The sequence below is a fragment of the Mauremys reevesii genome, linkage group 2, assembly GCF_016161935.1.
Source record: "Mauremys reevesii isolate NIE-2019 linkage group 2, ASM1616193v1, whole genome shotgun sequence".
Taxonomy (NCBI): domain Eukaryota; kingdom Metazoa; phylum Chordata; order Testudines; family Geoemydidae; genus Mauremys; species Mauremys reevesii.
In genome coordinates this window covers 266,503,959-266,516,786 of record NC_052624.1, presented here as the reverse complement: position 1 = coordinate 266,516,786, position 12,828 = coordinate 266,503,959, and the positions used below count along the sequence as shown (strand labels likewise).

The window sequence follows — 12,828 nt, the reverse complement described above, 5'->3', positions numbered from 1 at the left end:
ACAGGTCTGGTGTACAATGGGGAAATTTCCTCCCAAATTCTAACTGGTTTTAAAACTAGGTCAGCTAAACAGATTTTAAAACTGGTGGGAGCTGAGGTGTAGACCAGGCTCCACTGTTTTTGCTGATGTTGTTCAAAACCACCCTAAGCAAGTTTTGAATTTGGTTCAGGCTGCCTGGACCCTGACCTATTCTATGGCTCCAACCAGTTTCAAAATCTGTTTAGCTGAACTGATCTTGAAACTGGATAGAGAAAGTGTGTGTGTGAATGCGTGTGTGGCAGGTGTGGGTGCTGCAAAACTTCCTGTCTCAATATTTTACCTCGGGCAAGTCCTCTGGCAAGCTGCCCTGCACTACCTGGCTCTGGCTTCCTGCCTCCGACCTGGCCGGGGGCGGGGAGAGGAGATGGTGGGAGGAGGTGTGGAGCTCTCCCCTGGACTGCTGTGCTCTTGTGCTGCAGTTTGGGGAGGAGCAATGCCCTCCATGTCCCCAACTCTGCCCAGGGGCTCAGGGCTTCTGCCCCACAGGGAGCACCAGGGCTCAGGGCTTCAGCCCTGTGGGGGGCGCTGGGGATTGGGATTTCAGCCCCGCCCCCCCAGCTTCAGCTCTGCGGGGGGCATTGGGGATTGGAACTTCAGCCCCACGCCTCCTGGCTTCAGCTCCATGGGGGGCACCGGAGATCAGGGCTTCAGCTGTGGGGCCCTGCGGCCCCCTTGAAAGGGCTCTGGGGGTCCATGGACCCTGGTTGAGAACCGCAGATCTAGATGAGTTGGTGAACTCCCTGGAAGACCTCTGCTTATCTCCCAAGAGCTGTGTATGCGCCCCTGGTTGAGAACCACTGAGCTAGAGAGACTTTTAGAGATGTCAGTAATACAAAGGTCTTTCTGTACCCGGTGAAGCATAGGAAGGAAGTTACAGCTGAAGTGGAGGAGGGACAGGCTGAGATCTGTTAATTCTAGAAAAGTGACAGTCTGTCATACTAGGAAGGAAAATAAAAGTAGCTGACGGCCAAAATGAAAACTATAAACGTCTATGGGCCTGGTCTAGCTCCAATTGACTTGAATGGTGTTGGGCCAAATCTCCGTGCCGGAAGCTTACAATCAAAACTAGATGATCTAGAATGGCTGGAAACAGAAGAGGACCATGACATAACAGGCATTTGATGAAAAGACAAAGATCATTGTAATCCGTGGTTGTAATTTCTACAGGAAGGGCAGATTATGGCTGTTCTCAATCTTGGTAAAAGTGGTCAGATTTAAATGGTGCACATTGGAGACAAGACTTTTGTGCAGAACAGGGGCCTGGATTTCTGTTGTTTGCTTCTCGATGGTTTATCAAAGCTTAAACTGGTTGATCTACAGGGCATCATGCAAGAGCTACCTGAATGTATTACATATGGATTTGAGTAAATTGTATTTGTGGTTCAGGGTGTTTTTATTTTGTTGGTATTTTTATGGTACTAGATAACACAGGCGCTGGCTTCCTCCTTTCCCCAGGGGTGCTCAAGCCCCACTCAGCCACCGGCCCCACCCCGCCATAACTTCACATACAATGATAGCACATATAACTTAACAGGATATTAAATGTTCAACAGATTAAGACTTTTACAATGATACTTAAAAGGCATACTCTGTGCAAAATATATCACAATTGTATGACAGTGGTGAGTATGGGAGTATGAGGGTGTTGCTTTGGGGTACAGAGGGTCACACTTATTCTATTTATTCACTAAATACAAATTTATAAGTAATACTTAAAAGGAAAAAAATGCCTTTGAGTGTGGGTGGATGTGGGCGCGGGGGCGTTTGTTGGCTGTTTTTTCTTTTGGCTAGCAAAGCTCTTCATGAAATAATCCTTGTGTGGTGTTATAGTACATTGGGAAAATAGGCCATAAAGCAATCAAAATGCTTTTAGTGTTTTTATAGTACTTTCTGTGAAATGCATAATTTGCCCATATGCATATTCAGTAGGTCTCTTCACTCCATGTTTGAAAAGAAGGGAACGAAAATGAATTTTCAGTGTAGAGAGAAAAATACAAAAGCACAACAGTGCTGTACTACAGGTGGAATAGACTAAAACTTGATCTGCCATTTCTTCACTAATAAACAACAACAACAAATGGTGACAGCTTTCATTTCCAAAGAAAACAGGTTACTTTTTTCAGTACCACTTTCCCACATGTTACTGATGTGTTGAAACGTAGGCAGGTTACAAACAAGACAAAATGCTCAGACTTCACAGGGGAGATGGAAAGGAGGAGCAGCAAGCCTTCCACTCTATCACACAGAAATCCTGGACGCCCCATCATCTCTGGCATTGGAACTCTCACTGAAGGACTGTCTGGATATGTGGACTCCCTACTCAGACCCTATGTTACCAGCACTCCCAGCTATCTCCGTGACACCACTGATTTCCTGAGGAAACTACAATGCATTGGTGACCTTCCAGAGAACACCATCCTAGCCACCATGGATGTAGAGGCTCTCTACACAAACATCCCACACACTGATGGAATACAAGCTGTCAGGAACAGTATCCCTGATGATGCCACAGCACAACTGGTTGCTGAGCTCTGTGCCTTTATCCTCACACACAACTATTTCAAATTTAATGACAATATATATCTCCAGATCAGTGGCACCGCTATGGGCACCCGCATGGCCCCACAATATGCCAATATTTTTATGGCTGACCTGGAACAACGCTTCCTCAGCTCCTGTCCACTCACGCCCCTTCTCTACCTACGCTACATTGATGACATCTTCATCATCTGGACCCATGGGAAGGAGACTCTAGAAAAATTCCACCATGATTTCAACAGCTTCCACCCCTCCATCAACCTCAGCCTGGACCTATCTACACGGGAGGTCCACTTCCTAGACACCACGGTGCAAATAAGTGGTGGTCACATTAACACCACCCTATACCGAAAACCTACCGACCGCTATGCCTACCTTCATGCCTCCAGCTTCCATCCCGGGCACACCACAAGATCCATTGTCTACAGCCAAGCACTGAGGTACAACCGTATCTGCTCTAACCCCGCAGACAGAGACCAACACTTAGAAAATCTCCACCAAGCATTCTCAAGACTACAGTACCCACATGAGGAAATAAGGAAACAGATCAACAGAGCCAGATGTGTACCCAGAAGCCTCCTACTGCAAGACAAGCCCAAGAAAGAAACCAACAGGACTCCACTGGCCATCACATACAGTCCCCAGCTCAAACCCCTCCACCGCATCATCAGGGATCTACAACCCATCCTGGACAATGATCCCACACTTTCACAGGCCTTGGGTGGCAGGCCAGTCCTCGCCCACAGACAACCTGCCAACCTGAAGCATATTCTCACCAGCAACTGCACACCGCACCATAGTAACTCTAGCTCAGGAACCAACCCATGCAACAAACCTCGATGCCAACTCTGCCCACATATCTACACCAGCAACACCATCACAGGACCTAACCAGATCAGCCACACCATCACCGGTTCATTCACCTGCACGTCCACCAATGTAATATATGCCATCATATGCCAGCAATGCCCCTCTGCTATGTACATCGGCCAAACTGGACAGTCTCTAAGGAAAAGGATAAATGGACACAAATCAGACATTAGGAATGGCAATATACAAAAACCTGTAGGAGAACACTTCAACCTCCCTGGCCACACAATAGCAGATTTTAAGGTGGCCATCCTCCAGCAAAAAAACTTTAGGACCAGACTCCAGAGAGAAACTGCTGAGCTCCAATTCATTTGCAAATTTAACACCATCAGTTTAGGACTAAACAAAGACTGTGAATGGCTTGCCAATTACAGAACCAGTTTCTCCTCCCTTGGTTTTCACACCTCAGCTGCTGGAACAGGGCCCCATCCTCCCTGATTGATCTAACCTCGTTATCTCTAGCCTGCTTCTTGCTTGCTTATATATACACACCTGCCCCTGGAAATTTCCACTGCTTGCATCCGAAGAAGTGGGTATTCACCCACGAAAGCTCATGCTGCAAAACATCTGTTAGTCTATAAGGTGCCACAGGATTCTTTGCTGCTTCTACAGAACCAGACTAACACGGCTACCCCTCTGATGTTTATCAGTTTGTTCACCTGAATGGAGAGAACCCCTTACTGAAGGCATTGGAAACAATGGAATTGCCATACTGGAGTAGAGCTAAGGTACTCTGCTACAGATAGGGTCCTGCACTAGTGGCCACTGGCAGGTACTCCAGAGAAAGGTGTGAGAATCCCACAGTAGGCAAATGTGGCCTAATCTGCCCCCATCATTAGTCCACTGCCTGGTCTCTAATAGAATGGTTTAAGACCTGAAATATGACGTTTCGTAGTCTTTCTAAAATTTGTTATAATTAATTATAACTGTCCAATTAAATGTCTAATCCTCTTCTGACTCTTGGGTGGGCTTGGTGAGTTCTGTAGCATGGCCTTGGGAGTTTATGGTGGATAGGCTTCATAACCCCTGCAATGCCCTCTGGTGGCACTCTCCATAGCAGCATAGAGGAAATTTAGAGGCTAGAGCTGCGTATGAGCAGTGTGGCCAGTGAATTCAGGATTCAATGGCCGAAACCCATATTTGGCAGCATACATAGAACAGTGGCTCTCAACCTTTCCAGACTACTGCACCCCTTTCAGGAGTCTGCGTTTGCTTGCGTACCTCCAAGTTTCACCTCACTTAAAAACTACTTGCGTACAAAATCAGACCTAAAAATACAAAAGTGTCACAATACACTATTACTGAAAAATGTCTTACTTTCTCATTTTTACTATATAATTATAAAATAAATAATTTGCATATAAATATTGTACTTACATTTCAGTGTACAGTACATAGAGCAGTATAAACAAATAATTGTAAGACATTTTAGATAGTACTGACTTTTCTAGTGCTTTTTGTGTAGCTGGTTGTAAAACTAAGCAAATACCTAGCTGAAATGATGTACCCCTTGGAAGACCTCTGTGTATCCCCAGGGTACATGTACCCCTGGTTGAGAACCCCTGACATAGAACACTGGCGATGTTCCACCCCACCTTTGAATCATGAAAGATTTCATATCCTCCAATCCCAGCCGCCAGCACTGGTCTCCTATGTAAAGGCTGTTCACTCCAGTTTGTAAATTGGACTGGATTTTGCCCGTTGTATATTTTGAAAATGCAGTTTTTTAAATTAAACCCTGTAAAATATGCTATGAACAGTATAAATAAGTGCAACTAGTATAAGTATCTTGTAACTGGTAGTGAACATTTTAATATCAACTTCCCTAAGGTCTCTTTAAAGTTGGTGCTCACAAAAGTTTTCAGGTGTACATTTTTGGAATTCCCTTTTTATACACAGAATTGGTACAGCATGGATACTTCTTCAGTGTTCCTTAACAGTGACCTCAGGAAACCACATCTGAGGATGAAATAATACTTCAAGTTTCTATCTCCATGTTCATTCAGTTGCAACAGTCAGCTAGGATGCCATTGTGTCAGCTAGGCATGAGCTGAGACTGTCAGTTCAGATACTGAGATGATGAACCCAACATAACAGATTTCACACAGGCCACTTGTCAAGCTGTCTGCAGTGACTCAAGAGTCTGAGTACTAACCTCAGGACAGACTATTAGGGAGCAACAAACCCCAAATTGGCTGAGAGTTCTATACATAGACTTTACCAACCAATTATCAAGTGTAAACTCCTCAGGCACTCTAACTGCCTTAACATGGAGTCACAGGTAGTCCTCCTGGATTCTCCAATCTGTCTTGTGATAGATGATGCCTTACACCAAGAATCACAACAATATTCAGGTTACGCTCTGTCGCAAAAGACCCATCACTTACCACAGGTCTATCGCACCTTAGATTTCACACCAAAGACAATGTTGGTAGCTAATCCGATAATAACTATATATAGATTTATTAATAGGAAAAGGAAATGAGAGTTATTTACAAGGTTAAAGCTGGTAAACATATATACACAAATGAATTACAATATTAAGTCCTGAAGATAATAGAAGCTTCTGTAATAAGCAAGCTCTGTATGTCCTTTAGGGTTAACCCAGGCTAAACAACTAGGGACCTCTTGCTTATGCCTAGAATACCTTGCTCTCCAGAGTCCAAGCAGGATAGAGATACAGTTTTTCTTCTTGTTAGGGGTTTTTATCCTCCTCCTCCCTTGTATTCTAAGATGCAAATTCAGCTGACGGGAGGAATCCACTTGCACGATTCATCTTTATGGGGCAGTGATAGAAGAACAACAAAGTCTTTAGTCCTCTTTAATGTTGCAAAATAATCCATCTCTTGTTGAAGGACCTTCCCTATTCGGCAGGATGTAACACATTCTGTTGGAGACCAGCACTTCACAATAGTTAATGTCTCTCTCCTGTCTGATGATGATTTACAGAGGCTTATAATACAAATGCTCAAATATTAGCTTACAATATGGAATACAGATGTTATAAGCAGGGATCCTCGTTTTCCATGATAAAAAACCCCCAAATTCACTAATTAATAATGCACAAATACACGTTTTTCTGCGATTAAAATGAAATGCTGAACTTTAGTGTCCCTAGCCACATTGTATAAAGGTATCAGTTGAACACAGTGTTTTGTTGATATATTTACAATTTCAAAGCAAGTTCAAAGCCTACTAGTGCCATGAATCATTATAATAAAATAAAATAGAATGATCCAGTCACAGTGCATTGTTTCTTTACTGTTGTCGATGACCCCACTGTTTCAGCCTCTTGTTTTCCTTTCTTTTCATTGTTTGTTTAGCACTTTCCATGTTTTCTACAATTGTCTGCCTTCTAACATAATCTACAGCCTTGCTGCATACAGCACAGCACATTACCATCAATGTGAAATTTGTCCTTGCCAAGCTCAGTGACACAGTCTTTAGGGGTGATTTTAAAAGTTTTCAGCATCTTTTCATAACTTTAATTACTCATGTCTGGAGGCTGAAGTGAAATTTGAGATTCATTAAAAAACCTTTATCTTTACTTCCTGTTTGTATGCACTAAAGCATTGTTTCAAAATATTCTTTTTGTGGGAACTGACATTGTTAAAAGAGCCACCAAGTTTCCACTTAGAGGCGCATAGTATTATTATGAGATGTCTACAGAGGAGACCATATTCGGGTGGTTAAAGTTACCTTAAATGGAATTACCCACACAGTTCACAACACTGAATTCATTTTGATTAAAGAACAAAAAAGTTTAACTACATAGAGATTTTCAGTGAGTACAAATATTAAGGCATTAAAGTCAGAAATGGTTACAAGAAAAATAAAGAGAAAACGCTTCCTAGTACTTAATAAACTAGACTTGGTTCAAGGTAACATTTTTACCACATGATCTCAACAGCATTACTGACCAATCTTCAGGTCAGGATCCCTCCCAAAGTCAAAGAGCTGGATTCTTTTGTCATCTTACATTCAAGAGAGATGGGTAAGGAGAGAAAACTTGGGGTGTTTTTGCCACTCACTTTTATAGCTGTCACGCTTTGAAATGCATTCCCTGAAAATGACCCCTAGATAAAGTTATTTTTAGCTGACAGCAAGGAGACATGGAGTCTCGTGGGTTGTAGGTTTGATGCTGTCCCCTCTCTCCCCCCTGTTGGCTAAGATGCAGATTTTCTTTGTCTTCTTCCTTCTTTTTGCTGTCAGGTCTCTGTTTACAGCTTATATGCAAATTGAGGTAAACACACATCTCTTTGTTTAAGACAGAGGTCGTCAACCTTTCACAAGTGGTGTGCTGAGTCTTCATTTATTCACTTTAATTTAAGGTTTCGCGTGCTGGTAATACATTTTAACATTTTTTAGGTTTCTCTCTATAAGTCTGTATATAATATAACTAAACTACTGTTGGAGGGAAAGTAAACAAGGTTTTCAAAATGTTTAAGAAGCTTCATGTAAAATTAAATTAAAATGCTGATCTTAAGCCGCCGGCCTGCTCAGCCCACTCCTGGCCTGGGGTTCCGTTCACCTAGGCCAGCAGCGGGCTGAGCGGGGCCAGCGACTGGGACCCCAGCTGGCAAGGGGCCAGCAGCCAGAACCCCAGACCGGCTGTGGGCTGAGCGGGGCCAGCACCCCAGGCCAGCAGCGGCTCACGGCAGGGGGCTGGAGGGATACGCCCCACTCCTACCCCCCTTCCCCAAGGCCCCGCTCCTGCTTCCCTTCCCCGCCTCCCTACTGGTCTGAGCAGCGAGGGCGCTGGGGCTGCTTTTCTCCCCTCCCTCGCAAGGGCCATCGGTGGCAGGGAGGGAGAGGAGGTGGGGCTCAACGCAGCACCCTGGGGGAAGAGGCGGGGGAGGGGGAAGCTTGGCTACCGGCGGAGCCTGCACTACAGCAGCAGCCGGCAGGACCAAGCAAGCCAGAGAGAGTGGTAGGCGGGGGGCGGAGAAGAGCGGGCTCAGTTGGGCAGCATTTTTAATGGCACGCTGCTGCCTGCCAGGGTCTGGGGTTCAGCAGCAGGCTGAGCGAGACCCCGGAAGGCAGCAGCGTGCCATTAAAAATCAGCTCGCGTGCCGTCTTTGGCACACGTGCCATAGGTTGCCGACCTCTGGTTTAAGACATGCTTGATCAGTTTTACTTAATCAAGGCTACTTGAGTTTGAACATGTGCCTTTATCATCATACAGGGGGATTTTATAACTTTGCACAAGAATATTGCTACATACCTTTTCACCATGGTATTGTTGACTAGTGAATTATTAATTTTCAAATGGTACCCTTGAAAGCCTATTTTGTACAAAGATTATTACAATAGTGTGTAGGGCATGGATACAGGTGCATTTGATCACAGTATTTCAAAGAGGGAGCTTACCAAATTTGTCAGTTACCGGTATTTACTTCAAGATTTGTAATGGTGCCTGGCATTACACATCCCCTCCACCTCCCCCCCAAAAAACAAAAACAAAACCCTCCAGCTTACTAATAAAATACTTTTCAAAGTAAAAGGAAACATTGCAGTACTGTTTTCTCTATGTTTCACATACAAAATTTCAATTTTTCAAAGTGGCCACTGATTGGGGGGGTGGGTCTAACTTGAGAGACCTTAAACCTGATTGTTTCAGAGATACTGTGCATCCACATAGCTTGCTGATTTCAATAGGAGCTGAGTGATCAACTGCTCTGAAAAATCAGATCCAAGGTCTTTCAAGCTGGGTACCCAAAGACAGAGACACCTAAAATAGATGGACGCTTTGGGACATATTGGCCATAATGTAGAAAGAGTATAGAACCCAAAAAGTATACAATGCATAAAGACAGAAGAGCTTCCTGAGTTTCATTTCCTTTGTTGCATGCATTGGCATTGCACAGACACAAGCATGAAAATATTAATACATTTCTATAAACAGGAAGTTTTCAAGATTTCAAGAGCGTTTTTACCTTAGGAGTCTGCAACAATCCAGGCCGCCATTAGAAGTCTCCTTATTTCATTATTGTTCAGGGTGAGTAAAATATCACTCTTTCTCATCATAGTAAAGAATGGGCAAGTATGTTTTGTGCCTAGGCTGCTAAATGTTTAGACAACTGAGCAAGGCTACTCTAATATCTCATTCCCCTTTTAGTGCTTATAAGTATATTCTTCATACCAACATATGAACTCAGACACCTTAAACTACCCCAAATATTCTAAAATGTATTGCTACGACCCTGTTCTTACTTCACATGCACCTCTGGCAATGTACATAGAGATGTACATAAAACCTTTCCACTTCTGAAAGACTGTACACATTAAGGCCCTGATCCTTTTGTTGTATGTGAGCAGACTGCTGGGCTCTGTGCAGATGCAGCAGTTTGCCCACACAAAACTAACTGCAGGATTGAGTTCCAAGTTTGTTAAACGAACAAGATCCTCTTTGGGGATGTGATGCAAAGAAAGACAGTTGTGTATGCCTCACCAGAAGACCTTTAATTATTTTCATAATGTGTAATTTCTTGCAAGTTAGATGTATACAAGTTTAAATATAAAAAACAATAGAGATTCTATTATATTTACAGATACATTCAGTACCGAATCAGAAAAATGTACCCATAACATACATAATTTCAAGTTATGGTGTTATAAAATATTTTACGAAGTTATGTTACAGTTTAGGGTCTTGGTCTCTTTTCAGCTAACATGGCTTACCTTTACCTACAGCAGGCATGATACCACCCAGGAATTAAATTTTGTAAGTGTAGCCAGCACCGTCCAGACTACTACTGCTGCTCAAAATAAAAGGCCCTACAAACTTCTGGATGGACTAGGGAAGACTAAGAAGAGGAACCAATCCTGTCCTTCCCCAAACCCTGGCTCAGATTCACAAAAGGAGCACTTCTTTTAGCTGTACCTCTTAGAGTTGGCTATATGTCAAAGCTGTAGTACTTTCATGCTGGCATTCTGTGGAAATCTTTTTGCACTTTCCAATATATTTTAAAATAGTCTTCAGACCTTTTCCGAGTGATGAAAGGTAAATTATTGACACTGCTTTATCAGTTCTCATTTGCTTCCTACATAAACACTTTTCCCCATCCTAGGTGTTAGGCCTGGACACTGCTTTTTCAGCTGCATTATTTTAAAACATCTCCACTAATTATGTCAACTGTTATGTAAATCAGCGTTCATTGCGTTGGTCATTCATCAGTTTTCCCCTGTTATGAGAAAATTAAGCTATCAGAAAGGAAAAAGGAAATAAAAAAACTTCTCCACTTTTCAAAAGGCTGTGAGACTAGGATGATGTGAGAATAGGATGGAAAGTCGTTGAAAAGATCTACTGACCAGACACCCAATGTCTGGTTATTGTGAGCAGGGGAGGCAGAGAAGCGCTGAGTCATCACCCGCACCTGCCTCTACTCAGCATAGGCTGCCTCTCACCAGTGTCGGGCAGCTGCAGCTCCTAGCCCAGGTAAGTCCCTGCTGACCCGGGCTGGGAGGTGGATGGGAGGTAGGGTTGCCAACTTTTTAATTGCACAAAACCGAACACCCTTGCTCTGCCCCGCCCCCACTCACTCCAGCCCCCCTCCCTCTGTCGCTCACTCTACCCCACCCTCACTCACTTTCACTGGGGCTGGGGTGCAGGAGGGAGTGAGAGGTCCAGCTGGGGGTGCAGGCTCTGGAGTGGGGCCAGAAATGAGGGGTTCAGGGTGCAGGAGGGGGATCCAGGCTGGGGCAGAGGAGTGGATGTGGAAGGTGGTGAGGACTCTGACTGGGTGTGCAGGCTCTGGGGTGGGGCTGAGGAGTTTGGGGTGCAGGAGGGGGCTCAGGGCTGGGGCAGGGAGGTGGGGTGCGGGAGAGGGCTCAGGGCTGGGGCCAAGGAGTTTGGAGTGCGGAAGCAGGCTCAGGGTTGGAGCAGGGGGTTGGGGTGTGGGAGGGGGTGTGGGCCCTGGCTGGGGGTGTGGGCTATGGGGTGGCATTTGGGAGTTTGGGTGCAGGAGGGGGTTCCAACTTGGGGTAGGAGTGTGGGCTCCAGCCTGGCGGCACTTACCTCAGGCAACTCCTGGTTGGCGGCGCAGCAGGGCTAAGGCAGGCTCCCTGCCTGCCCTGGCTCCACGCTGCTCCCGGAAGTGGTCGGCACGTCTAGCCCCTAGGCGGAGGCACAGCCCCCGCTGGCACTGCCTCTGCAGCTCCCATTGGCCATTGTAACCAGCCAATGGGAGCTGTGGAGCCAGCACTCGAGGCTGGGGCAGCGCACAGAGCTTCCTGGGCCACCCCTCTGCCTAGGGGTCATAGGGACACGCCAGCCGTTTCCAGGAACTGCGCGGAGTCAGGGCAGGCAGGGAGCCTGCCTTAGGCTCGCTGCGCCGCTGACCAGACTTTTAACAGCCCAGTCAGCGATACTGAGCAGAGCTGCCAGGGTCCCTTTTCAACTGGGCCTTCTGGTTGAAAATCAGACACCTGGCAACCCTAGTGGGAGGGGAAAAGCAATGAGCAATAGGGGGGAGGGTGGAAGAGGGGTGGACAGCATCATGGGGCCTTGAGGGGGGAGGAGGTGGGGTAGGGGAAGAGGCGGGGCATATGTGGGGCCTCAGGGAAGAGGCCGGGCAGAAGAGGTTCTGGTGCTTCTGCTGGAGTGTCTGTTTTTTAAATACTACCAAGTTGGCAACCCTGTGTGAGAATTTACCTTTGTAGCAAGCTCACAGATCCTGCTGGAGTCTCAAAGGTTAATCAGAGTTACTATACATCACGTGATGAATCAGGTTAAAAATAAGGTCTGATTAATCAAAATGTCTGCTTGCCAAAGGCTTCAGTTCCACTTTCTCTTTAAATAAAAGTAATAGCAATGAAAGATATTAGATCATTTGGCCCATTCCTTGCCAGTGCAGGATTGTTGCGTTCAATGTTTTTATACTGAATTTATCCTACGCAGTTTTGTATGGAACCACTGCTATTCCCTTGAGAGACTCCACAATGTACTATACTTTCTGACTTTGAGCTATAACTTGATATTCAACAGAAGATTTTTGTTTTCTTAATGTTATTATAACATAACTAGTTTAATCCCCTTGACTTCTCTTTTGTCTCCTGGTGTTGTGTTTATAGATCTCAACTATCTTTAGGCTGTTATGTCTATATCCTTAAGATCCCAATCCTGCAATGAGTTCCATGATTGAACCTCCATTGATTTCACTGTTGTGCTGCACAGGGCTCTGCCTGTGTGTGGCTTTTCCCAGGATCAGGGCGCTAGATTGTGAGTGCCTTCTGATGAGAACAGACACTTCTTGAATGTTTGGAAAGCCTCAACCACATTTGAGCTCTGTCACACCACACCCAACCATCATAAATAATAATTGCAGGAAAGTTTGAGCAATACTGGGAGTTTTGCAACACACTATAGAAAGGACTGAGCCC

At 45.0% G+C, this 12,828-nt stretch overlaps 1 long non-coding RNA gene across 1 annotated transcript in view; it reads left to right on the top strand.

Annotated features, from left to right (window-relative positions):
* LOC120398316 overlaps window positions 1-10,559 on the top strand; it is a 43,650-nt gene extending 33,091 nt beyond the window's left edge. Inside the window, exons 3-4 of the long non-coding RNA XR_005594313.1 lie at window positions 9,353-9,445; window positions 10,141-10,559. This is a non-coding gene — a long non-coding RNA (uncharacterized LOC120398316). The remainder of the gene's footprint in view (window positions 1-9,352; window positions 9,446-10,140) is intronic.
* The last annotated feature ends 2,269 nt before the right edge of the window (window positions 10,560-12,828 follow it).